A 26,573-nucleotide genomic window follows, 5' to 3' on the forward strand; every position below is an offset into this window, starting at 1 on the left:
TATTTCAGTAATTCTATTAATGCAATAAATATATTTCATACAAATTTTCTGAGCCAGTGATTGGTTTCAATTCTGATATGGAAATTTCAGGCTGTGTTGTTTTGTAAATAAACAGTATTTGTTGGCAGTGATTCTTAAAAAAAGATGTCCTTAATTTTACTAATTATGCTGGATTTTTATTGCTTAGCTATAGAAATTTTGTTCAAAGGAATTCTTACTATGAGTTCCTGTATATAAAACATGTGAAAGTAACTTGCTGTGTTGATTTTGGAGGACTTTCTACAAATGCCCATCAATGTTCCCTTCTGCCTATTATGTTCCAGAAACACTAGAGAGATAGCCACATGATGCTCTTAATAGCACAATAAACTAACCTTTAGTTTATTGAAAACAAAGCCCTTTGAAGTGATTTGAAATAATGTTGAATCATTTACGACATTGCCAAATGTTGCCTTTGGCACAGTGATATCTTGGCTGTATCTCTTAATTAATTAGCTCTATGGTTCTTTATCAAGGAGTAATACAGATTTTAGCATCATTTCTCAAGAAATGGTTTGTGTATCACCTAAAAATTCTAACCTTCCTAATGTCACATATTCTTCAGTGGTATTTCTCATAATACACTTAGAAACTGACCAAATGTTGTGTTTATTTAGCCAATCTCTTTACAGTGCATATTCATTTTGATAATTTGACTAATGAATCTTTTCTGCATTTTTTTCATGTTCGGTGTTTTTTATTGACGTCTACAAAAGGAAATAACTTTTCCAAGACTGCTTCTCATGTTATGATTTTTAACGGATCCATCTTGATTTCCTGGGACAGACTTGAAATGTGGATTTCCAAGGACACTGCTGCAGCATTTGTGTCACGCTGGTCCTGCAGCTAAGTTTCAGAGTAGTGTATTTGGCAGCCTAACGCACACAAAGTAGATCATCCCAAAACTAAGTTCAGCCATAGTTTTCTTGCATTATTAAAGCAAAATTAATGACCAACATCCACAAATTTAACATTTGTCATCAATTAACTCACATCCAAAATTAAAGAAAACACTTGACCGAGAAACTAAAGGAGCTTCAGCTGCTACTGGCATCCCTGCAGGAAGTGATGAAGATAGCAATGACAATGACAATGACTTAGAGAATGAAAATTGTATGCACACCCATTAAGGAAAGTCCTAGGAGCCATAAGAAAGACTTTCCTGATGGTGGTATCTCTGGAAATGAAGTAACCCACCACGTTAAAATAAGAGTCTGAGATGGGGAGTTTCAGATAATCGAATGTAAATCTTTTATCAGATTTTAACTTGTGGAGTACTTGAAGTGAAACACAATGAAACGTTAACAGAAATTGTCTCTTAATACGTTTACAGTCTTGTATTTACAAACTAAATATATAGGAAATCACAAATAAATCCCTTTTAAGTTTGCTGCTGTTTTGATGAATTATGTTTTCTTTTCTGTATTTTATAAAGATGTATTCTCCCCACTTGATACACGCAAGAAATTATCTTGATTGCAGTATATACTGGATAGCATTATGAGACAAATTTCAATTTGAGCAAATGATTCATAACCAATTGAACACCACAGCCATTTAAAACGGGGATACATCCTGACAAACAAAATTGGAAACAGGAGTCTAGGAGATAAGTCTGTATGCAGGGTTTTTTGATTAAATGACAGAAGTTACTAAGTTAATTAAAACTTCTTCATTTTATAATTAGGAAACTTACACAAAACTTTTGTGTATCAACAGTTCTAGAGGCTACCCAGCTTTTCCTCAGATGCTAGCACTTACCTCTGATTTCAGGTTTGTCATGACCTTTGCAATACAAAAAATTCAGCAAAACTGAAAAGAGGAGAAAGAAATCAGAAAGTGTTATCATGCAATTTCCTTTATTTTTGTATCTATCTTAGCTTATTGGAACCCATTAATTGATGAATGAGGACTTTATCAAGCCTGACAGGAGTCGTAATGTCTCTGATTTTCCTTGAAATGTAACTGTCCTGCAACTCAAAATTGAATAGCCAGTTTGGGGCTTAACCAAAGACATGGCACTGTGTTAAAACACTCTGAAGGGAATGAATGATTAATGCAGTTTATAGACAGGATAGCGCTTCCTCTGTCTCATGTGCTTTTTGTATGTAATCTCCAATGGTTCAAGTTCAGATGGATCTAATGAAAAAGGACTAGATGTTTTCCACCTTCCCTTTAGAGCTTGCTGTACGATTTATCCACTGACAAAATGTGCTAATGAAATGTCACCTTGGACAGCTTGCTAAAGGATTGATGGGCTGAAAGTTTTGCACTTTATTTAACTTTTGCAGGAAAAATGAATAAGTCCTCCAAACTCTGTATGATATAGAGATCTATTACAGTGTTCTAACTCAGGTTGTAGCAATGGCACTGATTGAGCAGAGAACAGAGAAAGAGCTGACACTAATGGGGCAAACAATAGAGATGCAGATGCTGGTAGGGCAAAGTTTAAAATACACAAATTCAGGTTGTGTGCTTGCTTTATTATGGTCCCACTCTAAATTTTTCTGAATTAAAATAAGTTTATGAAAGCCTTTCCTTCCATATACTCTCTACCATTGTTCCCAGTTTATCAATAAATAATAAAATTTCAGTCTTTGTACCTAGTGACATTCTTCTAGTTGTTTTTTCCTTCATTACCAAATTTCCTAAAATAAAAACATGTTGTGAGAATGGCTTAATTTCTTTTTATCTTTTGAATTCTCCCCTCTCATAAAATCTTTATGATTTCTGAGCAATGACTATTAGGTAATATTAAAAAGAACTGAAAATTCCAGATCAAAAATTAGGGTGTAACAGACAGAAAATTATGCATATGCCAAGGTAAATGGCAAAATCCACAGTAACCTTTTAGTGATAAAATTAAAGACAATTGTGGAAAAGATGGTGAAAAGAGTATAAGAGCCACAGGGTGAGAGGGAATACCCAAAGGCATTGCCCTTCCCCCAATGACTAACTGCTGCTCTCATAACAGATAACCCACAAGCCCAAGGTGAATACCAAAAATCACACTGATGACCACCCTCAGGGGAATTGGAGGTAGGGACGGTGGAAATAATACCAACACATGATATGTACATACAAAGTTTCTACTTAACTAAAAAATAAAATTAAAGATAAAAGTGAAAAGTGCAAAAATGTACTAGGATGGTGTAATGGTTTGTATAAGATGGTACTTATAAACTCATATGTTCCGAATGCTTGGTCCCCAGCTCATGGTAATTTGGGATGCAGAGACTTGCTGAAGGAGATGTGTTGTTGGGGGTGGGCTAAAGGACATTATAACCAGTTCCCCTGGGCTGAAATTTGACTCACTCTCCTACTTTTGTTTTCCACCTGTAAGGAAGTGATTTCCAACCTCTGTTCATGCCATAATTTCTTCTGCCATAATAAAGCTTCCCTTCTATATTGAAAGACAAATTAAATCTTTCCTTCCATTAGCTGCTTTTAGTTGGGTACTTTATCCAAGCATGAGAAGGGAACTACAACAAAAAATTGATGCAGAGGAGTGGGGTCATTTCTACTGGCAACCAGACTGTGTGGCTTTTGGATATTTTTGGAGCTGATCCACAGACGAAATGAGGGATTTGAAACCTGGGCCTAAGAGATGCTATAAGCAGAGTTTTGTGGACATTCCTGGTCAGAGAGTTGAAAGATGTAAATGCAATAAGCACTACGGACTATTCAGGCTTGGTTTATCAAGGGAAGAAAACTTTATCTAAAGTAGGATAAAAGCAATCTGTGTGAGAGGCTTGCTTTTCCACCTGTGTTCTGAGAACTGGAGCAGGGTTGAAGTTCAAAGAAATGAATGGATATGAGCATAGAGAAAACAAACTGGTTCATTTGCAAGTGTTTCAGAGATCACCAAGGTTGAGACTGAGCCAGATGTTCTGCTTTGGGATAGCCGAAGTAATGCTGATTCATCTGAAAGTCAAGGGGCTGAATGCTAAAGGAGTATCCTGCTCTACCAAAACAGCTTTATTCCCCCAGGATTAACAAATCTTGTAGCCCAGCTTGTATTGTATAGGTGTATAAAATTGATGGAAAGAAACAATGCAGTTTTGTTGAGAAAGTCCCTGGGCAATGTGAGGCAGGGTTGTTAGTATCCTTGTCTGAAGACCCAGTGGAGCCATGAGTATGAACCATGGGTTGCAGTGGAGATCCTTGAATTTTATGAAGATGCCATTACTATGGAATGCCTGCCAGGAAGAGTTGCTGGGTCAGGATAGTGTGTTCCCCAGACAGAGAGCAGCTCCATTAGAGTGGCAGAATTGGAACCCCAGAGACTCAGTCATTATCATAATTACAATATGTTCCAATTATTGATTGGATGAAGCACTGGCCAGAAACATCTAAAGGGAGAAATGGGTTTATTTTGGCTTATAGTCTCTACAAGCTTCACTGGTCACAGATGTAAGATTTGGAGTTATGTAAATTGATAGTTGGCCTATTGGCTTTATATTTTGCATTAGTTCAATCTTTTTACACAGTGTCACCTTTGGGAGTGTGAATATTTACTAGGTATCAATTGTGTTTTGGTTTTATAAGCTCACAGTTAAGAGAGCTTGGACTATGATAATATGTGAACATTGTTGGGATTGATAATATATAAAATTTTATTGAATGTATTGTCTTTCATATTATAGATGGTCATTAACTTATAGGAGCCAGGGACAGAATGTGGTGGTTTGAATCATATTTCTTCCATAAACTCATTCTTAATACTTGGTCCCCAGCACATGGCAATTTAGGAGAAGAAGCCTTGTTGGAAGAGATATGCTGTTGGGGGTGGACTTGGAGGTGATATATCCTTCTCCCCTTTACCAGAAATAAGTGTACTGTCATGCTGCTGTTTTCCATCTACTATGCAAGGAGATGTTGTCCAGCCTTTATTCAGGACACACTTTTGTCATTGTGAAGCTTCCCCTCCAGCTCAAAGTTAAATCAATCCATTTCTCCAGTTAGCTGCTCTGGCCAAGTGCTTCCTCAAAGAGAAGGTAATTGGAGCAGATGGTGATGGTGATGGTGATGATTTGTATGAACATATGTTCCCCATACTAGAAGCATGTTCTCTCCCTTTCTCTCTTGCCCTCTCCCTCTCTCTCTCTCTCTCTCTCTCTCTCTCTCTCTCACACACACACACACACACACACACACACACACACTGAAAGAAGTGATGGAACAACATAGATCATATATAAATTTATGCTTCACTTTAACTGGAATAGTGATTTTAAAAAACAGGATATTTTTTGATCCCTTCATTCAAGCATAAAATATGGAAGGCCCATACCAGGGAAAGAAAATGACCTCTGAACTTCTTTTCAGTTTCCATCTATGTTTAGATGTGAGTGATACATTTCCTAGGGTAAAAGTAGCTGATATATTAATAGAGGCTTAGTTGAATAAAAAGTGATTTTGTAAACAAAATTAAATTCCAAATGTGGAAGCCAGTCTCCTCTAAAGTTGTGGGATCTTGACTTGTCCTAGATCAAGGCTTCACTACTTTTGGTTCGTAGCATTCTAGGATGTTTTGATTTACTCCATCTAGCTGACCTAGGAAGTGGAGCATATGTGTTTCTTACAACCCAGGATTGGTAGATGTCCACATTCCTTATTCTGGTTAGTAGGCTTCACATGTAATATTAAAGGCAAAAGAAGCTAGCAAATGTTCAGCATTTCAGGGTCTAGGTAAAATAGGAAAACGGATTAGTTTGGGGATAGAAATTTCTTTAGGTTTTGTTTGAAAAATTAAATAATATAATACACATTAATAATATTACTTTCTTCTTTCCCCCATTTCTCTAATATTAAATATCCTATAAACATACAAACTGCTATTATTTGTGTCAAAATAGAAAAACTACTTTGCTATCTCTGTAAGAAAGTGAAAAGACACTACCAAAAGATTATTTACTTAGTAAAGCTAAAGCAAACAGATTATGATATGTAGATTCTGAAAAAGTGGAAAGAATTAAGTGGCAATTCCAAACTCACTGAACTTCACAATCATTTTGAAATGGAGGGCATGTCTGTCTTTAACTAGCTAATACCGTTATGCCATAGGATATTCTTCGTGCATCCATACTCTGTTTACTACACCTCTGCAGGATGTCTTAACTGTTATTTTGTACATTCTTAAATGCAGCACTGGCATCAAAGCTACTCAATATTATATTAAATATTTACACTTGATTCAATTTTAATCTGTTTCACATGTGTTATGTCCAATTTTAAATGCCAGGTTTTGAAGCATATACTAAGCTAAATTAAAATATATATATATATATATATCTCACATATATTTAGGGAGGAGAAATGAAGTACAAGATCCAAGCAAATAAGCTGATGATGGAAAAGAAAGAATGAACTTTATTTTTGTTCAATATTTTATTATTTTTGTGCTAGATATCCTGCACTTTTAAAACTTGAATTTATGATCCAAAATATTTTGTTTGTTTCTGTCAATTATACCTTCATTTTATAAAGGAGATGAGATCAGTTCCTAGTCACTGTGTAGTCAGTTTTACAACACTATGACAAATACCTGAGAGAAACAATCTAAAAGGAGAAACGATTTATGGAGGCTCTCAGCATCAGAGATTTCAGTACATGGTCAGCTTGCCATGTTATTTTGGGACCCTTGGCTAACCGAAACCAGCTTAAGGAAAGAAATGGTTTATAGTTTCCAGGGAAAGGGTTTATTATCGTAGAGAAGGTATGGATGGCAAGACTCAAACCTGTGTCATTTTCATATCAGCATGAAGTAGATAGAGAAAGCAAACAAATCTGGACTGGAACACCTCAAGGTCTACCCTCAGTGATATGCTTCCTCCAGCAAGTCTTTAACTCCTTAAAAGTAATCATTCCTTCCCAAACAGCACCACCAGCTGCAGATTAAGTATCCTAACACATCAATCATTTTACATTGAAGCCATTACATATATGATGGAGAGACTACTCCATGGAGCCTATCAGTGTACAAGAACCAGGTTGATCCCTTGGACAATGACACTGGTTATCAGATTTAAAAGTCACTGACCATCTTTCAGGATAAGAGCTAAGGTTATGATAATTGAATCACACCTTGACTAGAACTACTTAATTGCGCATGCCTCTTGCCCCTATGTCATTTTTTTTTTCTCCATTCAAACCTGCAGCACAGGTCAATAGCCCAAAGATTCCGAGTCATGAAACTCATTTCATTTGATTGTTATGAAACTCATTTCATTTGATTGTTTTCCCTAAGTGTTAATGAAAATCTCCTTTCTCCTTTGAGATATCCTTTGCAACATGCTTTGCCCTCTCATTGGTTATTTCTAAAATACATTTACAACTACTATCACCACCAATAATAGCACAACATGGCACCACACATAACAAAATTAGACAAAAAGAAATATTAAAGAACTTTAAAATGCAAGTGAGGGTCTGGAGAGTTGGATTAGCAGTTAACACACTTGCTTGCAAAGCCTAAGGACCAAAGTTCAATTTACTATTATTCAGGTAGGCCAGATGTACAAGGTGGCTCATGAGTCTGCAGTTTATTTGCAGTGGATGGAGGCTCTGGCACAACCATTTTCTCTCTCTCTCTCTCTCTCTCTCTCTCTCTCTCTCTCTCTCTCTCTGAAATAAATCAATAAATAAATACAAGTGAGTAAAATGAAAAGGACCAGCTCTCTCAGCCTATAATGTCAGTGCCATTTATCATGAGGATGGAGCTTGCAGATGGCACTTGGGTGGCCTCTAATCAAGAGCCCTGCACAATAGCTAACATATCCTTACAAAGAGTGCAGTGAGCAATTTGAGATTAGTAGGTGAAATTTGATGACGGTTTGTTATCTTCAATCATGTATGTACTAGAATGATTGTTGAAGGTCATCGCCCATAGAGTATTATTATAGGACTTTTTCCACTTTATTTAAAGATCTCCTGCTAACTTTTTATAATGAAACCATAATAATTTACAACACATGCTCATAAATATAATTTCCTGAACTTGCTTCTTCAGTTTATGTTAAGAATGGATCATCTGATAAAATCTTTTTAAATTTTTTTTAAAAAAATTATGTATTGATTTGACAGAGAAAGAGAGATAGAGAGAGAATGGATGCACCAGGGCCTCTAGCCACTGCAAGTGAACTCCAAACTCATGTGCTACCTTGCGCATGTGGTTAATGTGGGTCCTGGGGAATCGAATCTGGGTCCTCTGGCTTTGCAGGCAAATGCCTTAACTGCTAAGCCATCCCTCCAGCCCTGATAAAATCCTTTTTGCAAGAAAAATAAGCTTTGGTTTGCAATATTCTAGTATTGAAAATTTCTCTCATAGTTTCCTATGCCTGTTTATTACTTAATGTCAAACTTTCTAAATGACATTTATGACAAATGTGCTGTTCCTAATAATGAGCCATTAGACAAAAGAAGGTCATAAATGTTCAACTGTATTCAGTGTGGATTTTATTCTGTACATTTTAGTGAGAACACACAAAAAATTATAGAGATAGGATGCAAGCTTTCTGTATCATTTTTTGATCCCTTCAACTTCTCTATAGCCTTCCTTTATATGCACTGTGTAAGAACATTTTCATTACATTGAGCTTTATTTGCCTCTGTTCTGAGTCCTTGGATGTGCAAAGGATGCAACAGTAAGGATTCCTACATGAATGATGTACAGAAATGTAAGATAGTCTTTAAAATATTTAAATATTTGATGCACAAACAGGAAGCATGGGTGTGAATAATATCCTTCCACAACTTTACTCAGAATGACTAGAACCTGGGAGTTCTGAGAGTTTCCAGTCACAACAGAGAATGAAATGAAATCATAAAAATGAGTCCTAGCTTTGGAAGTCTATTTAATATTCACCAAGGGTATTCCAAAAATGTCAGGTCTTGCTCTTTAAACTTTCATTGTGCATTTGTGCATTTTCTGCCCTTTTAAAATCCTGATTCAATAAGTTTTTAAGCCAATGATGAAAATATTTCTAGATTCCATTGAGACAAATGGGGAAAAAGTGGTATTTAATGCAATAATAATTAGTTGTAGTGTGTTTCAGTACTAGTTTGAAAAGGGAAATATGGGAACCTTCCTAAAAGGCTTGCATGCAGTGGGCCATAGAACTAATAATCTGCATATAATGTGCTGAGAGGAGAGACCTCACTATATGCTATTACTAGACCATTCAAAAATTCCTGACAAGGGCTAGAGGGATGGCTTAGTAGTTAAAGTGTTTGCCTGCAAAGCCAAAGGACCCAGGTTCAATTCCCCAGGACCCAAGTTAGCCAGGTTCACAGGGGGCACACTTGTCTAGGGTTCGTTTGCAGTGGTTGGAGCACTGGTGTGCCCCGTTCTCACTCCCTCTCTCTCTCTCTCTCCCCCTCCCTCATTCTTTCTCTTTCTCTTAAATAAATAAATAAAATATATTTTTAAAAAATTCCTGTCTCCTGACGACTCTTTTTTGTGTGTGTGTGTGTTTCACTTCTTTTATTCAACATAATGATTTTGAGATTCTTTTGTAGTCCATTCTTATTTTTACATTTAAATTTTGACATAATTGCTGATTTGCATGTAATTTGGAGAAATAATACAGGCTGCAACTGTGTACATTATACCCATTTTCCCCCAATGGTAACTTCTTGCAAAACATAATACATGTTTAAACTCAAAGCATTGACAATGATTGAATCTCCATAAAGAAGAATTAGAATCACTTATGTTGCCTCTGTGAAGGCATACCCATTTTCATCATATCTGTAGCATCATTTTAAAAAATTAATTAATTTGAGATTGAAAAGGAGAACAGGCATACCAGGGCCTCTAGCTACTGAAAATAAGTTCCAGATGCATGAACCACCTTGTGCAACTGGCTTTATGTGCTTACTGGGAATCAAACCTGGGTCCTTTGGCTTTGCTAGCAAGTGTTTTTGAATACATACAGAATCCTAAATATATACAATGCATACACTGTATTGAATGAGCATCCACAAAATAAATGAAAGCACACGCACACATATGTATGCACACATACACACATACATACATATATATATATATATATATATATATATATATATATATATATATATATCCTTTCCCCTTGAAGTGAGTTTGCAAGAGGCAAAGTTATCAATTATTTTCTATGTATATTTTATTTATTTCTTTGTAAGCAGAGAGAGATATAGCAAGACAAAGTTATAGAGAGAATGGGCACATTAGTGCCTCCAGCCACTACAGAGAAACTCCAGATGCATGAGCCAGTATGCATTTGGCTTTATGTGGGTAGTGAGGAATTGAACTTGGCTCATTAGGCTTTGCAAGAAAATGCTTTAGCTGCTGAGATGTCCCTCTAGCCCAGTTTGCAACGTTATGCTGAAGTTGTATTCTTTCTTTTTTTCAAAAATTTTATTTTTATTTATTTGAGAGCAACAGAGAGAGAGAAGGTGAACTCCAGATGTGTGCACCTCCTTGGACATCTGGCTAACGTGGGTCCTGGAGAATCGAGCTTCAAACCAGGGTCCTCAGGCTTCACAGACAAGTGCTTAACTGCTAAGCCATCTCTCCAGCCCTGAAGTTGGATTTTTTATCCATACACTTAGTATTGGAAAAGCCTACTGAGGCAATGATACATAAAACTGAAAAGCATGATCCCCTACTCCAAGAATTAAATATGGACCATAATAAATGTTCTACGAATGCAAGTAATTAAAATTAATAGTAAAAATGAAACAGAAGAAGTACAATTTGAGAACGGAGTAAAGAAAATGTCCCCAGACAACCCCTCTCTCCTCTCTCTTTCAAATAAATAAATATGAGAAATGAACAATTATTAACATGTTTACTTATCAATTTTCTACTCAACTTGTCGATATGTATGTTGTTAACCATGAAAGCCATCGCTTTAGAGGTATATCTCTTTCCTATTACTGGAATAAGCTGGTAAAAACTCAAGGAGTCCTTCCTAACAACACAGTTTTGCTATTGAGCACTTCTGGAGCTCAGAAATCTAAAGCAAGTTTCTACGGCTAACATCAAAGTGTTGGCAGAACTGTAGGAGCTCTGGGCTAAATTTCACTTCTTGCCTTTTTCATTTTCTGAGAATCAGACACATTACTTTATTCTTAAGCCCTATAATAGTCAGTAATTTATAAAGAATCTCTCCCCACCCATCTCTTTTCTCCCTCTCTTCTCTCTCTCATTTTGACTCTATCAAGCAAAGATATTTATAAACTAAATATCAAAGGCTTGAAATTGAGCCACTGAGCAAATGAAAGCTGAAAACCAGTAAGGACATACATTCTTATGTTAGACAATGAAGATTTCAAACCAAAACTGATCAGAAAGGCCAGAATCACGTTCTCTCTGATATGCAGATCTCAGCTTGTAATATTTATTATGTATATAAAGCAAATGTGTACAAAACTTATAAACATAGATCTTTCACCAAAGTGAATATCAAGGGATGAGCTGGAGGAGTGGAGGTCTAGGCAAATTGGTTTTTTGTGACATGTAAGCAGAAGGGAGAAACCATAGTGGGGAAATGATGGTGGAGAAGAGAGTCAGAAGGAAGGAAGAGGGATGAGAATCAACAAAAACATACTGTATTGGAAAATGGCCTTAAAGTAAAAAATGCTGAAAAGTTGTTTGCTTGCTTGTTTTTTAAGATTCTATACAAGCATGAGTTCTAAGCGGTTTGTTCAAGTGACTTATCTTGTGTTACTTGCATGTGTTTCAAGAGTGATATACATGGGAATATTAGTTCCTTTGTTTTCTCTTACTAGTCTATTTGTTATTACAAGGCCCCTACAGAGAGTTTGGAATTGTAAAGGGAAAATAATTTTACCTACATTAGTATAAACATGCATACATATTTTAGAGTCCAAACTAATTGTGATGTACTATGCATGTGCTTCCTGTATCATCCCTTTAGATTCTCTATACAACATTTGCAAAACCTGTTATTCACTCAGTATCTGAATGGGTAATATCAGTAATGTGCTAGAATTAAACTTTCTTAACAAATATGCATGCTGGAATTTATACAGAATATATAATTTCTAGAATCCTATTCTTATCCATTGTTTCTGCTTTATGGGTTTGTTATTTTTTAGTTACATGTTAGCTATACAATGTTAGCTTAAACAATGATTAAAACAGCAGGATGTCTAAGATTATGCAGTGTATTTATTACAATTTTAATTTCAAGTAAATCCTTTGCTTCCAGAAAGTTATTCTTGAATGATAATAATAATAATAAGCAATGTTTCTAATGTTACCAGGTAGTCTGATTCTGCAGATGTAAGGCAGTTATAAAAAGAACATACATTTTCATCTTTTTCTGCTGGAAGGAATATTTTCCATCTAAGCATGGCAAATAGCCAAATTGAATATCACACATTCTAAAAACCTCCAGGGAATATTCCTACAAACACCTGTGAGATAGCAGGTGCAAACTGCATGAAGAAGAGAAGGGAGGAAATATTCAGCAAATAAAACTAGCCAGGTGCTCAACATGATGAAATTACTCATTTTTCTACTAATAACTTCATAACAGGTTAAGTTCAAATGGCTAAATCATGCTAAGAGAAGACCTAGCTCCTTTCTAGTGCAATGTTTTAGGAACTAGGTATTAGTTGTGTATTTGTAAGACAGAATGACTTCTCTAGAAACTTCTTAGAACATGTGCCAAGAGAAAAGTGTCCAAACCTGAATCTTAGGTTACTACCAACTTAAAATATTTTGGTTGAGTATTATGATGCAAAACTGTAATCCCAGCACTCTCAAGGCAAGAACATTCCCAGAAAAAGGAAAGAAAGTAAACAATAGAAAGAAAGAAAATTATGGAAAAGAAATATATAAAGATGTTCTAATAAAGCTTTTTTAACCTAACATCTGTTATCTATACATTATGATTAAAAATTTCTGAAAAGTTCACTGATGAACTAATCTTGTTGTATAAACTACAATATGAAAGGAAAGGTGATGACACTAAGGAAAATATTTTTGTACATATAAGTGTAAGAATGTCTCCATTTTCCTTTTGAATGACATTTTACTTATACCAAGAAAGAAATTAATATTTAAGGAGTTTCTGCATATGTTTATCTTTATGAGATGTTCTGTATATGCTGCTTATATAATTCCTATAGTGTTCCTATGATATACATTGTCCCTTTTAAAAACTGAATTTCAATAAAAGACAAAAACAAATTAACTGTGGTAGATTACATCATTCTTCATATACATTATTCATGTTCTTTTTTCCTGTTAGTACTAAAGGGCATGGACTTATCCCCTTAAATTTAGGCTTGATCTAAATGTAACAAACAGACCAATAACTAATTATGACAGAATTTGACTGCTTGTTTTACAACTGTTATGAGACATTCCTCTGATAACTAAGCATCTCTTGACCTAACTTGCATAGCTGGGCCTACTAGTAGGAAACAACATTAATGCTGTGGGTGGAAAAAAATGGCTGGATGGATCAAGTGCTCACTGCTGATTCTGCAGTGCCTGAGTTCAATGCCCAAACACCATGTATAAAACAGTAAGTAGTAGTGTGTTCTGGTAATCTCAGCTAGCTGACAACAGTGTGAATCAAGATGGGAGGCAGAGACAGGAGATGTTCCCAGAAGCTCATGGCAGTACAGCAAAATGAGCAAAGTGAGAATCCAAAGCAAGAAACCCTGTCTCAAATGATATGGACAGGCAAGAACCTGCCCAAAAGTTGTCCTCTGACCTCAACATGTGCACTGTGGCATGCATATACAAACTTATATGAGCATACAAAAAATAATAAAACAATGCATAAATCTTTTAATGTTGCATAATACTAAGATTTTGACATATATTCTGAAGTAGCAACATTTTTAAGGCCTTTCACCCTTCCCAGCAGGAAACACAATTTTCTAGGAATCTCAACACAAAACTCCATTTGCAATGGAAACCATGTCCTAAATCCATTATGCAACTTTAGTAGCTCCTGGTTTTAGATTAACAGAATATAATCCCATACAAGGCACCTATGAAGTCACCCTGTATTCTCAACTACCAAAAAGACAGTAAAAGAAAGTAAAAAGTTCCCAGCAACCTTTTGCGATATACCATGAGAACCACCACTGCTAAAACACTTAAGAGAGACTCTGCTTTGCGAAGACCCTATCCCATCTACTAACAGTGGCTTCCTTTATTCCTGAGCTCTCTTTTCTCTTAATCTTCATCTTTAAAAATCTACATTAAAAGTGTATTTTACAAGCAAACACCTTTAACCACTGAATCATCTTTCCAGTCCCACAAAATATATTTTAATAAACTCTAATTCTGCTTTGTCTTCAAATTTGTTTCTTGGTAAGTCTAAGATATTACCTAAGTCTGGTCATATCCTTAAAGATTAAGGGATTTCTTCAGGCTGTCACAGGCAACTGATATTGTTCTGATACTGCTGAAAATATGCCAAATAAATGCAGCTCTATACATCTGAAATGGGTTGGTAAACTTGGGTGACATCTATTGCTAACTGAAGAGTTCAGGGATACTTAGTGAGTTCCATTTTTGTACTGATCTCATCAAATCATCTAAATCTTAAAAACTTTAACTTACACTCACTAAGCAAATGAATCTTTATGAGAAAGTAAATGTCTAAATGTTATTCATTAATAAATAATTAAAGTAACATGTTTTGCTGTGTGTTCATGGTGTTCTGTGTGTGATCAATGTGTATGTTGCTGCTGCAGGGCTCCATGGACTTGCCTACAATGGGGTGCAGACACCTGCCTTTGGTGGCAGGAGCTAAATGTGAGGTGTTCTGCTCATCACTCTTCCACCTGTTCATATTTATGTGTTAGGCCAGAGCTTGCTGTTTTCCGTAATCCCAAATTATTCTTGGTATCTGCTCTCCTTTGGTGGAACTGGGGTACAGAGAACATAGTACCCATTTGTTTATTTGGGATCTGGAGATTCAGACTCAGAAGCTTTCAGGTCCCCTCAGGCCATCATGCTTGCACAGGAAGCTCACTTAACCACGAAGGCATTTTTTTCAGCCCACATGGCACTTTAATTAGGATAAATTTACATGCTGATTTATAGTTCTAAGTAGAGCAGAATCTCCTGAAAAAATCCACTTGGACTTTTTTTGTTCTTGTTTTACATTTATACCTTGTTATTTAATATTTGGATATATTCATATATATAAACAAATTTGTCAAAAATCTAAAAATCAGAAAACAACTGAAAGTCTATTGCTAGTATGATTACCATAATTACTGGCTAATAACTTTAAGAAGAGAAAGACACATTTTGGAATCAAATAAGCTACTTTACCACACTTGTGGCCTGAAATACCTATTTAACTTTCATAAATATCAGAGTTACTCTCTATAGAATGAAGCTGATATTAAAATCCTCCATGAAGTTCACATGAAATTAATTGTTTCGGTATATGTGAAGTTTCTATTGAACAGAGAGCTCTTAAAAAATTAATTTTACACCTCTCCCCCATGAATACTCACGTACCGTTTCATTAATACATAAGAAATTGTTTACCTGACATGAAGTATTAAAATGGAATTTTAAAATGGAATCTATAGACATGTTCAACTCTATTCCATATTATTTCCCAGTCCTTACATAGTGATAATTGTTTTCAGAACTTGTTGTTCTATTTGGTGTCTGTTTTGGTTGTTTGTTTGGTTTTACGATAGTGGCTTGATATAGTAAGGTACAATAAAATCAAAACCACTTAACTTAGCACGCTATTTTGAAATAAGTGAACTTTCAAAATAAGTAAGATGATTTAATGAGGTAAGTTAAACCTTTAATGGACAGGGTCTTATGTCAGATAATGTGGAAATGTGGATCTATGGTATTTATCTTAGTTTTAGATGCTATGTGAGAAATGAAAAAGTTTTTGGAATAAAGTGATTTGTCAGAAGGATGCCTTGGCTTCTTTTTGTTCTGCTTTCTTATTCAATGAAACAGTGGAAAGCACCTGTTACCTCTGTTTTCTTTCAATAGCTCTTTCCCTAAGTTTTGAAAGACCCTTCCCTTTTACATGTTATTCTAAACTCTAAATAAGACCTTTGTAACATCTCCCTCTTCTAAGCACAGAGAATTGACTTATAGAAAGCAATGTGTTTGTCTGAAAAGGAAATTCTGGTTCTGGCACCCAGAAGGTCAAGAATTTGGTGACTTTCCAAGGAAAGGAAAAAATTGTACTAAAAAAGAAAAGAACAACTGTCCAGCACATCCTATCCATTGTGATGTTGTAGCCCACTGTGTTCCATAAAAGCCCTCAGCACACCTAACCTAAAGGCCCAAGGTGAATATTTTTAAAATATATTGTATTTATTTATTTGACAGAGAAAGAGAGAGAGAAAGAGAGAGAGAGAGAATGGGTGTGCCACTGAAAACTAACTCCACATGCATGCACCCCCCCCCAGGTGAATATTTGAGAATAAAAAAAAACTCCTCTATTTTCTTCAGACCAGTCCTAAATAAATCTGTTTCTTTCCATTTATTTTGTCTACTGTGTTTTTAATGCAACAAGAAGCAGGAGAGTCTTAGGTACTGGTAACAATAGGAGCTGGTCTTAACTCATTTAAAGCATGTGTATTTGGCCTGTCTCTAAACTGCTGTCACTGAATTTTGAATGACTGGTTGCCACATTATGTAGGAGATGGAGAAAGAAGTAGGTTGATAAGCAAGTAGGATGAGAGACACAGCAATAGCTTGGTTAGAAGAGAGAAACCCAAGACAAGGCCTTTTTCAGAATTGTAGTAGGAGGTTAGAAAGTACTATTACTAAAAAGAAAAGGTCGCCTACAGGGGTCTGAAGCCAGAGAAGCTGGGGGATATAGGCTTCACAAATCCAAAGAAAAGAAGGTGGTACTTGCCATGAGTTTCTGGAGGAACAGTAATTTCAATTCCAAGTGATCCAGTATATATGCTAAGAGACATAGAGGCACTATATAGGACCCAGAAAGCCTTGGGTTTCCCTAGCAACAAAGTGCTCTTACTTTTTTCTGACAACAATGGGTAGGAGCTTGTCTTGCCAACCTGGTTTTGGACCCCACATATCAGGACCAGTTAAAGTGACCTCTTGTCCTGACATAAGTGTGATGCCAAGCCTGTGTGGTGATGCCTATGAAGTAACTAACAGGAGAAGCTGGGGGTCTTAATCTGTGAATTTGCCCATTCTCCTTCTATAGCAGAACATCCCCTGCTTCTCTGCCCTTCCAATATTTTTTCGTAAGAATCAACTTCCATTCATACTCACAGAGAGCTTCCAGTCCCTTAGTCCTTGTGCCATATACATTCTTTTCTCCTTCAAATCATAACATAATGCAAAAGGCAATATTCTTCCCACAATGTTTATCATTTTTCCTCCTGTAATTCTGTACAATTCTCTTTTCCCCACAATTAGTAATACACTGACCTGTGATTTCATCAAGCTAAACACAATACAGTTCATTATTTTTTTTTTCTGCTATCTGAAAACAGATTCAAAACACCATGACAGTGTATGAATAGTGTGAGTCTGGACTTTGTCTTCCTCACAGAAGTATTAAGTGCTGCTTTTATTTTAAGCACAGTGTGATGGAAGAAAGTCACCATAGGGCTCAAAACTGAATTGAGGAGCCTAGATTTATCAAGATATTCTCTGATGTTGAGTATTTTACTTAATTCAATAAGCTTCAGGTTTTTTTGAATTTTGTTTTTGATTGTTTGTTGTTTCTTTTTTGTAAAGCAGGATTGTTTTGAGAAAAGTAACTGATTTGCATATATGTCCCAATTATGTCATTTGATTGGTTAAAGTAAAATCTTTAGTATAGTCAGGTACTCTTGGAAAGATGTGCTATGTGGATCTTCCACATGCCCAGATAAATCAGTTCCTATGCAAATTTCTTTTGTGCATATATATGGGTTTAGTTTCCTCTGTCTCTGAAGTTATCTATGTCACTAGTCAACTTGGTTTATATCAAGAAAATTTAAAATAAAAAATTAAAAAATAAATAAAAAATAGAAATCAAATCAATAAAGAGGCTGGGCATGGTGGCCCATGATTTTAATCTCAGCACTTGGTAGGCAAGGGTAGGAAGATTGCCATGAATCCAAGGCCAGCCTGAGACTACATAATGAATTACAGGTCAGCCTAGGCTAGAGCAAGACCCCACTTCTAAAATCCTAAATAAATAAGTAAATAAAATCCATAAAGAAGTAAGGCTTATAAAGCTAAACATAAACCTGAGTCAAGAAAAAAAAATCATAATTTCCAAATCAATTTGTTTTTAATTTTCTGGTAAATCTTTTGAATTTTTCATGTAATAGGAGACATTGCAATAGATCTATTTTGATAGCTCTTTATTGTCTGTATTTAAAATAGTAGAATTGGGCAACAGTTCCGAGAAAAATGAAAGGGCGGGTGTCTTAAAAGTTCAGCATATTGCCCTTCTCCAGGGCGGTGACAGTTCTGGAAGAGCCCAGGAGGAGCATGCGAGCTCAGGCGTGAAGCATGGGCACTCTCGGTGGGTGCTCTCTGCTCACTCCTGCCTCTGTTGAAAGGAATTGGAACAGCTGTCTGCTCAGACGGCAGCCACCTGCCTACTGGTTGCAAGATAAGGTTAAGAGTAGCTCCCAACAAGCTTACAGATCAATAAGTATGGAGAAACTGTTAGGACAAACTTAAAATGGTATGAAAGCAGCTTTAGGCCAACATAACACATACCAGTAGACAGAGCTAATATTAAACTCAATGAGAGAGTATAAACAGTCAATGTCTATCATGTTTAAAAGTATATCATGTTTTAAAAAGCCTTACATTGATTGATAACCAAATGAATAGTTGAAAATTTTCTAATTTGTTGGCATTTAAAATTATGAAATAATAGTTTAAAATGAGCTAGTATCAGTAAGGATATTCATACACTCCAATATCTTCCAATTAAAGCATAATTTAGTGGCTTTATATTTTTATGTATTTATTTATTTGTTTGAGAGATGGTGCGAGAAAGAGGCAGAAAGAGGGGAGGGTGGAATGGGCATACCAGGGCCTCTATCCACTGCAAATGAACTCCAGATGCCTGCACCACCATGTGCATCTGGCTTACATGGGTCCAGGGGAATTTAACCTGGGTTATTAAGGTTCACAGATAAGCACCTTAACTGTTAAGCCATCTCTCCAACCCTACTAGTTTTACTTTTAATTCAATTTAATCATGAATTTTCATAAAGAATAATGATTACACTTGTACAGATGTGGGAACAGCTCTACCTTTTATTCCATATCTACATTTTTAGGAGACTTTATTTCCTTTTAGTGTTTAGTTTGCATATTTCAGAAAGAAAAAACTAATTTTTGAGATAGCACTATGATTTGTCATGACAAATGCTTAGTGTATGGGATTGTGTATATTTGGATTCAAATCCCAGATCCACTATTCAAATGTCATGTAAGTTTGTATAATTTCTAAAACACCTCAGAGCTTTCTTTTCTTACTTATTAAAAAGTATAAAAACATTTTTCATGAGATCAGCACACATTCTCATATGAAATAAAACAACAAATGTCTGGTGTATAGCTGAATGACCTTTAGTAGTCACTCAACACAAAATAGCTAATATTAATCTTTTAGACTTACCTAATTTTAAAAAATACCATACTAAGACCTGAGGCAAATATTATATTTTATAAAAAAAATTATGCACATTGACAATCTGTCAGCATTTTTTGAAAATAAGAGAAGAATCAGAAATGGATAAAATTGTTATCTGATTATTGTGCCTAGGAAGAGAATGAAATTAATTTCTGAGAGAAGGACACTTACTAAGGGTCATTACTACTGAGAGTATGGTCTTCAGTATTGGTTGTTTGGATAATAAAGTTAGGTTCCTCCCATAATTTTGTTTTAGAATCCCATTACATTTTGTTTGAAGGTGTTAAAAAAGAAATAGTTTCTGGTGACCTTCTAAGTAGAAGAGATATGATCCCTTTATAAAAAGGTATTCTACATTAGAGAGCACATATATCAGAACCAATTTTTTTTTTTTAGTTAGTCCTGCAGGAAGATACATAGAAAATTACCTTAACCACTACATTTAAATGTCTAGAAATGCCCGGCAAGTAGGATCTTGTAGTGAATATGTAAAGAGAAGAAATATACAGATGATTTTTTTTTCTCAGAAAACTATTAGCAAAGTGTCATAATTGCACATTTCCCATGTGACAACATGAATTTGCTTTACTTAGAATCTTATGAAATAAGAGGGAAAAATGAGGCACCAATCCTGAGTGATGGAATAGATGAGAGTGAAAAACCTACAAAGAATTTCCAATATTTGACAGAAAGGACTTTTCTCTGGCAAAAAAAAAAAAAAAAAATATTAGAATGCTTATGATATGTGATGACAAGAAATTTTATAAACTATTATTTTTATTTTAATTACTAGTTATAGAAAATAATGCATTCAAGTACAGTATATCAGTTAATATAAAGTTTTAAAGAATGATAGAAGTGTGATTTCTAATGTTGAGCTGAAACTGAGGGCCAAAGAGTACTAGATATCTGTAACTCATTCCCTAGGTTTAATATACATTCATGATGAAGTAAGCAGAAGCTATGTGGATCATCCAGAGGCCCAGCACGTGTGAAGGACAGTTTTAAGAAATTGTACACTAGAGTAGCAATAAGAAATTAGGCATGCACATATCTCTTAGGTCAGCAAGAGAGCAACTACCATAGTCATCATCCCATCTATTCAAGAGATGCCTTTCTTGGGAATATTCCAAGCTAGTATAAATAATCTCAATGAGATGGAAATATGAGTAGAAGAGTGTGATAAAGATGATAGAGGTGGGCTGTAGAGATGGCTTAGCGGTTAAGCGCTTGCCTGTGAAGCCTAAGGACCCCGGTTCGAGGCTCGATTCCCCAGGTCCCACGTTAGCCAGATGCACAAGGGGGCGCACGCGTCTGGAGTTCGCTTGCAGTGGCCAGAAGCCCTGGCGCACCCATTCTCTCTCTCTCCCTCTATCTGTCTTTCACTCTGTGTCTGTCACTCTCAAAATAAATAAATAAATAATGGACAAAAAGTATTTAAAAAAAAAGATGATAGAGGTTATAAGCAACATGACTTTCTTTTGCAGGCTGTCAGCTCCTGCCACAGGCCCAAAAGAACATAGATGCCACTCTATCATGGAGATACATTCCAAATCATGCCACCCAAGTTGGAGGGTCTTTTCTTGGTCTGTGCTCTTCTGCTAAACCCAACAGCCAATCAAAGTCCTTCATGTACATTTGAATTTGGCAAGGTAGTTCATCCTATTCCTATGCCTCTGGTAAGTAGCTTTGCTCCAGTAAAGACACCCCACCCATGCTCATGCAAACAATCCTAATTAGACCGGGTAATTAAAAAAGAAGACATGAGCCAGGCATCGTGACACACACCCTTAATCCCAGCACTCGGGAGGCAGAGGTACGTAGATTGCCTGAGTTTGAGGCCACCCTGTGACTACATAGTGAATTCCAGGTCAGCCTGGACTAGAGTGAGACCCTACCTCAAAAAAAAAAAAAAAAAAAAAGACATGATAATACTGAAAGTTGGAAGAAGGCTTAAGGCTTACTAGGAAGAAGAAGGAGTATAACAAAAGTGGGATGGTGATGAGATAGGGTAATGGAAGTAAATATGATCAAAAACATTATATGCATGTGCAGTTGTTAAAGGATAAATGATAATTTTTAAATTAAAAACTGTGTTAACTATTTTAATTATACAGTTATATAGAATTTAACTCAAAAAAAAAATTCTTCACAAGTTATCTAAGCACTTCCCACTTCTCATTTCTACTGCAGGCTGCCATCCAACATTTTTCTTGGTGCTTCTGAGTTTGACTAATTTAGATGTCTCCTCTTAGTAGAATAATAGTATTTGTCATTTTCAATTAGATTATTTCATGTAGTTTAATGACTTCAAGCTGCATCTGCATTGTATCATGTGACAGGATTTTCTCTCTTTTTAAGGTTAATATTTCACAACACATACCCTGCCTTTTTGAAATGTGGGTTGTGATACCATGTAGGATCATAACTAAATGCTTTACAAAAAGAAAACAACAAAGAAAATAGTAAAATATGTCTGTATATATCACAAAAAGTTAATTCAGAGACAAATTTTTAATGGATCTTCTGAGAAGATTCTTGAAACTCTCACGTTTCCCAATTTCAATTGCAGCCTTGGTTTGAACAGTATTTGTGCAGTATTTGTACCCTGGATATCATAATGATATGCAACACCAAAAACACCTAAGCCCAGATTTGAAAGTAGTGTATGCTAAGAGTCTCAGCATTTTACTGTGCATAACAAAGGTTTCTGTTCTTATAGAATCATATTTAAATATGGGAAACAAAGAACTTTAATAGTTTTCTACAATTATTCTTCAACATTAAGGTATCAAAATGTATATGTTTGGATTTATTTGGTCCAAAATGTTTGATTTTAAAAACGTCTGGAACTGGAGAGATGTCTTTGCAATTAAGGCACTTGCCTGTGAAGGTTTGACTCCCCAAGAGCCAGATGCAGATGCACATAGTGGTGCATGTGTGTGGAGTTCACTTGACATGGCTAAAGGACCTGGTGTGCCTATTTTCTCTTTCTCTCTGTATCTGCCGCTATCTCTCTCTCAAATAAGAAAAAATAAAATAAAGTATTTTTAAATTTTTCTTCTTAAGTTGTTAACATAAGTTTCATATAAAAAAATTCCAAGAATTTCTACATTGGCCAGAAATATTTTTCTAACATTTTTCATTATGTATTTATTTAATTCAGCATTAATGTTTATAAAATCAAAATATCAATCAACTTTGAAAAATATTGAGGATGCTGTATGTCCTTTAGTAGCAAATATTCATAAAGATTTAATTCTTTTTTTTTAATAAGTTTTTTTAATTTTTATTTATTTATTTGAGAGCGACAGACACAGAGAGAAAGACAGATAGAGGGAGAGAGAGAGAACGGGCGCGCCAGGGCTTCCAGCCTCTGCAAACGAACTCCAGACGCGTGCGCCCCCTTGTGCATATGGCTAACGTGGGACCTGGGGAACCGAGCCTCGAACCGGGGTCCTTAGGCTTCACAGGCAAGCGCTTAACCGCTAAGCCATCTCTCCAGCCCAAGATTTAATTCTTTAGGTAAAAATTAGGAAGCACATTCATCTCATTAGTATAAAAATTTGCTTTAGTTCTTAATAAATGGTGAAATTATATGCGTATTATTGTATTTTATTTCTAAAATATTTATATTTATTAATTTTAAATGAATTTTTGATTTTTATCAATAAATGTTTGATTAGTATACCTATTTCATGTACCTATTTACTATGAGCCACATAAGATTTCCTGGATGATAAGTGGTTGCAAATGACAACAGTTTAAGAAGCCCTGGTGCACCACATTTTGCTTATGTCATCAATTTATAGACATGTACATTGCTTCTAGTTTTAGCTCTTTTGAATCGTGCTACTATTACTTGGGTATACAAAGTTCTATTTCAATTCATTTTAGTAAAATTCCAAAAATGAAACTGTTTTATTTTTTCTTCTATTGTTAATTAAAAAAAAAAGCAAAAAAAAAAAACTTCTATACCAATTTCCATCGCAAAGGTAACATTTTATCTGCCCATCAACAATGCACTAGAGTGCCTGTTTCTCTGCATTTTTGCCAACATTTGTTATTTCCTGCTACTTGTGTGATTTGTCATTTCAATCCTAATGGACACAGCTCCTCAGTGTAGTTTGGGCTTCTGCTTCCCTCTTGATTAACAATTATGAACAAATTTTCATATATGTTTTCTGGCCATTTGAATATATTCTTCTTTGGAGAAATATCCGTTCAAGTCTTTAGTTAGTTTATAAAATTGTATCATTTGTGCATTTACTGAGTCATAAATGTTCTTGGTGTGTTCTTGGTATTAGCCTTTATCATATGGTTTATGAAATGTTCTCCATCATGTAGGTTCCCTTTTATACTCTGGTGTGGGCTTTGCTACACAATGAAATGAAATTTTAATATAGTTCAATTAGCCTAGTTTTTATCTACCTCCCCCTGCCCACTGCATATCTCCACATGAGTATTTCTGAATGTTTTAGATCCAGAATCAAAGTAAAACAGAACTAGCCGTCATAAATAGTAATAAACCACATTTACCGTGTGTTAAAAAGGGAAAAAGTGCTATAACTGAGGGTTTAAAATATGTATAAATATATTCAAGATGGATGAGAGAGAGTTAGAATGAAATAGAAAATCTCACAGGCTAAGATATCAAGGTCTAGCAAAATAAAACTCATCCATGATGCTGCAAAAAATAGACAATCTATCATCTTTCTAGGTTTTATCTATTCATTTGAACTTAATTTTTTTTGAACTTAATTTTTTAAACATAAAAAATATTTTACCTTTTTTACTTTTTCTACTCTCTGTGATCTAAAATCCAGATTTTATAGGACTACATAGCTATTACTGAAGTCCTTACACTTATGGCATCACCTTGGCTATGAACATTTGGCTACATTAAGAGAAAATGACGATACAAAAAGAAATGGAAAAATGAACTTATTCATAGTTTTGGCCAAAACCAGAAAAAGAAATTCTCCATTTGTCTCTGCTCTGCTCAGAGCAGTGTCATAACATATATAAAAGTTGAAACAAAGCCAGGAAATGCATATGGAGATGGTCATTCTTCTGGGATAGCTTAGCCACCTTCAAATCATGGAATTTTCCTAGTGGAATCCTAATGCCTGGTTCTTTCATTCCATTCACTGCTACAGTTCTTCATGGATCATCCATGAAGCATCAGGGTATAGAGTAGAAGTATGACCTTCACCTACTGTGTTCAAATTCATGAACTATTTGAGGCTTTCCATGATGTAACTTTAATAAATGAGGAAGCCCCAATACAAAATTTGATTAATTTTATATTTCTACTCTCATCTCAGATTTGGTGAGTTCTGTCAGTTGTCAAGATCAGATGTCCTTATTATGTTCTCAGTTGCTTTAAAAGTGACTCTAAATAGAGAATGAAAAATGACTACTATGAATGACATATGAAGGCACCCTGATCCATTTGCATGTTATATTTAATGGAGAATGTACATGATCTTCATCATTATCACTATCCCCATCATCACCAATTTTACTCTTACGCAATGGAATAATGGGTTTATCAGACACAGTCAAAATCTAGTGCCTTTCTACAATTCACTGTTTCACCTTTCAATAAGTAAACTGCTTACAGATTATGGAACAAGTTGGACTGTTTATGTTTCTCTGGAAGGAGACGGAACTTCACTAACTTCTTAGGTGAACAATAGTAGGATATGGATATTTACTATCCCATATATATCTTTGGAATGACTAGACAAAAAGAAGTATAAAGAAATGGCAGCATAATTCATAAATATAAGTCTTTGTGTCTAGTTTCTGAACACAGACTTACTCCAACACAGAGGTGCACAAGCAGTACAGTGCATGGTAAGTTATTTTATTGATAATGGCCTTATTGAATAATTAAATGAACACCGAAAGTTCATCTCAATAATGGAATGATATTTTCCATACAGGCCACATGTACCTCTGTGGAAGCACCCCATCAAGAATATGAAGAAAGATAATAGTTCTCAAAAACATTTTAAATTAAAAACAACACATTGTAATTCTAAAAGAACCAAACTTTTCTTTTTTATCTTAAATTATTCTCTCTCTTTCTCTCCTTTCTCTGAATCATTATATATATATGTGTGTGTGTATACATATATATACATGTATACAATGTATACATATGTATATACATGTATAACATACATGCATATACACATATATATGTGTATATATATATATATATATATATATATATATATATATATATTCCCCACTTCAAAACAATAATAAATGAGTTGAACAAATTTTTCATTATCTCTATCAAGATGTATTTAATTCAAAATTAGTAAATTATGTAGAAATACAGATCAGTAATAGAATACTTGATTGATATGACTTCCTACACTTAATAACTTTAAGGAAATAAATCAATTGCATCCTACACAGTTTATGAATTGTGATAAAATGTAGATATGAGTGTTGTGCAAAAGGTAAGCACCCCTATAGTAACTTTATAGAGTTTTCATTTCTTTTATGACAAATTTCTTATGAGTACTTAATATTTTAAAGCAGGAAGTATGCATGACATGTCCATCTGTAATATCAAAATAAGTATTTAGGTTTGTATAATTTATTTTGACTATAACAAAATCCACAAGTCATATTTTGCATACAATAAGGCATAAACTGCATTCTTCATAGTCAATAATCATCTTTATGGCTTTATGAAAATAGTGTGAGTGAAAATGCATGATTTTGAAGTGCTGCTCCACTTGGAGATGAGGTTATGAACAGGGTTCCAAAATGGACACAGTGATATATATAATACATGTGTGTCGTGGTTTATTTGATAATTATTTATCACTCAAAATTAAATTAAACTCCTGCAAGACACAC

The sequence above is a fragment of the Jaculus jaculus genome, chromosome 1, assembly GCF_020740685.1.
Source record: "Jaculus jaculus isolate mJacJac1 chromosome 1, mJacJac1.mat.Y.cur, whole genome shotgun sequence".
NCBI lineage: Eukaryota > Metazoa > Chordata > Mammalia > Rodentia > Dipodidae > Jaculus > Jaculus jaculus.